Consider the following 2,882-nt stretch of genomic DNA (forward strand, 5'->3'; position numbering starts at 1 on the left):
TTCCTCGATCCAAAAACTCCCTAAAGACAAAACTTCCTCGATCCAAAAACTCCCTAAAGACAAAACTTCCTCGATCCAAAAACTCCCTAAAGACAGAAATCCCTAAACTGAGAATTCCCTATATTTCGGTGACTTCCTTTAACCGAGACACTCTCTAAACAATGAGAAAGGTAACGAAAAAATGGCTACTCACCTTTGGTACGCTGCCGAAAGCTGCTCAACTGGTGACCAAGGGACTTTTCTTCCCCTCTTCGACGCCCGATTTTCCGCGTCACGGCGACGCTTTGCCAACGATCATTCGCGATATCACGTTTCGCGCCGCTAATAAATGAATGCGAAAGGGGAGGCCCGGTAAATTGATGCCCGCGCGGGGATCAAATCGACGTTGATTTATCGGCCGGGCCTCGCGCCACGCAAAAACAACAGAACCCCTGACGATTTATCGACTTTTCTCCTCCGTCGATCGATCCACGCGAATTATCATTTACCAAATTTTATCGTTGCTCGGTTGTTTCATTTCATTTTTTACAATATTTCCAAATTTCACTCGGAAACGTTTTTGCCAGTTCAATTGTAACTTTCAGCATAATTTTCAGTGGTTCGTTCGAGCTTCTTTCGGAGTTTTATCGAAACATTTTTCAATTGCAGCTCTCAATGTTTTCTTTGAAGATTTATGAATTTGTAATTTTTTTAGAACTCTTGGAATAATTGAAATTTCTTTTTTGAGTTCAATTCGAGGATTTATCGATTTGTGGACTTTATTGCGTCTCCAAGTGTATTATACTTGTTTCAGTTTTAATTTTAACGTGTCTTAATTTACAATTTACGCGATTCGAATTTTTGAAAATTTTAATTTGAGAATTTGTCGATTTGTAGCCTTCAGATTTGTCGATTTCCAATTTTTATTTTATCTCGAAGTGCACGATACCCGTGTCAATTAAATTTACGCGACGTTTTCAGAATTTCTTAAAATTCCAACTCCAGGATTTGCCGATTTATAGTCTTCAGATTTGCCGATTTATAGCCTTCAGATTTGTCGCTTTCCAATTTTTATTTCATCTCGAAGTGCGCGATACTCGTTTCAATTCAACTTGCGCGACGCTTTAAGAATTTCTTAAAATTCCAACTCCAGGATTTGCCGATTTATAGCCTTCAGATTTGCCGATTTATAGCCTTCAGATTTGTCGCTTTCCAATTTTTATTTCATCTCGAAGTGCGCGATACTCGTTTCAATTCAACTTGCGCGACGTTTTCAGAATTAAAAAAAATTCCAATTCGAGGATTTGCCGATTTATAGCCCTCAAATTTGTCGCTGTCCAATTTTTATTTCATCTCGAAGTGCGCGATACCCGTGTCAGTTAAATTTACGCGACGCTTTCAGAACTTCTTCAAACCTCAGTTTAAGGATTCGTCAAATTTGTCGAAAATTTCAGCGAATTTTACAATTATTTCGAATATTTCCCTAACCTTTAACATCAAAATTTATACGCTCATAATTTTAGAATTACTCTGTTTTAAATAATATCGCTAAAGATACAAGCTACCAAGTTAGTTGCGTTTAATTAACGAATTACACGATTTTCGTTGTAGATTCAACTTTTCAAACTTCTCGTTTAAACGTTGTTTTCTATAAGAACAGCAATTATAAAGGAATCTCGCGTAAAAGACGGTCAATTGCGGTCTATCGAGCTCCACGTTAGTCCTCAATGAAATCACTGCGTAAACATGGCCGTCAGCCACGAACTGTCCAATCTGCGCACCGTATATCCTCTTTCTCGACGTCAACTATCAACAAATACCATTATTGTAACTCACTTGTCCATTACGAATCTTGCAGTCTTTCTTTTCGTAACGAAATCCAGAAAATTATTCTTGGAAATAACACTTTTATGGCAAATTAAATAATTTCGTATCTGGAAATTCAGCTTCACTTGGTTTGCAATTATTAATTTTGAAATTTCACACACCGCGCAGTGAAAAAGTTCATTTTCAATAATGAAAAGAATTTTTCCTTGCAAATATTTTGCAGGCAACTGTGATTTGTCAATTTTTTAATTTCACACACTGTGCAGTAAAATAATTCACGTTTTTTAACAGGGAAAAAAATTTTTCATTTAAAATCATTTCCACGTAATTAATAATTTGTCGAATTTTTTAATTTCACGCACTGTGCAATGAAGAAGAATCGCATTCTCCAATTGTGAAAGGAATTTTTCGCGTAAGATCCTCTGGGCAATTCTAATTTTTCAATATTTAAGCTTCACACATTTTAGAATAAAATAATTCACGCTCTCCAATAGAGAAGAGAATTCTTCTTTCAAAATTTTCTCTAAGCAATTGTAATTTATTAATTTTAAAAATTCACTTTTTGCAAAAACGAGAAGAACGTTACTTTCAAGTTTTCTCTATGCAATTTTCAAATTTCACACACTGTGCAATGAAGAAATTCACGGTCTCCAATAGAGAAGAGAATTCTTCTTTCAAAATTTTCTCTAAGCAATTGTAATTTATTAATTTTAAAAATTCACTTTTTGCAAAAACGAGAAGAACGTTACTTTCAAGTTTTCTCTATGCAATTTTCAAATTTCACACACTGTGCAGTAAAAAAAATTCGCGCTCTCTAGCAGAGAAGAGAATTTTTCATTGAAAATGATTTCCGAGTAATTAATATTGTCAAATTTTTGATTTCACACACTATGCGATAGAAAAATTCACATTCCCCAGTGACAAAGAGAATTTTTTTTTTAAATCTTCTCTATGCAGTTATAATTTGTCAATTCTCAGATTTCACAAAAACGAAAGAATGTTTCTTTCAAATCTGCTCTGTGCAATTTTCAAATTTCACACACTGTGCAGTAAAAAAATAATAATTCACGTTCTTC

At 34.7% G+C, this 2,882-nt stretch overlaps 2 protein-coding genes across 2 annotated transcripts in view; one reads left to right on the forward strand and one right to left on the reverse strand.

Moving 5' to 3' along the window:
• LOC108571535 (Wilms tumor protein homolog) overlaps positions 1–240 on the reverse strand; it is a 17,037-nt gene extending 16,797 nt beyond the window's left edge. The window contains exon 1 of the mRNA XM_017933601.1: positions 194–240. The gene's annotated coding sequence lies outside the window, so the exon portion shown is untranslated. The remainder of the gene's footprint in view (positions 1–193) is intronic.
• Positions 1–2,882, forward strand: part of LOC108571487 (chromatin assembly factor 1 subunit A-A-like) — a 35,847-nt gene that overhangs the window by 19,184 nt on the left and 13,781 nt on the right. The gene's annotated exons all lie outside the window — the stretch shown is intronic.

This window comes from Habropoda laboriosa, unplaced genomic scaffold (assembly GCF_001263275.1).
Source record: "Habropoda laboriosa isolate 0110345459 unplaced genomic scaffold, ASM126327v1 scaffold40, whole genome shotgun sequence".
Classification (NCBI taxonomy): domain Eukaryota; kingdom Metazoa; phylum Arthropoda; class Insecta; order Hymenoptera; family Apidae; genus Habropoda; species Habropoda laboriosa.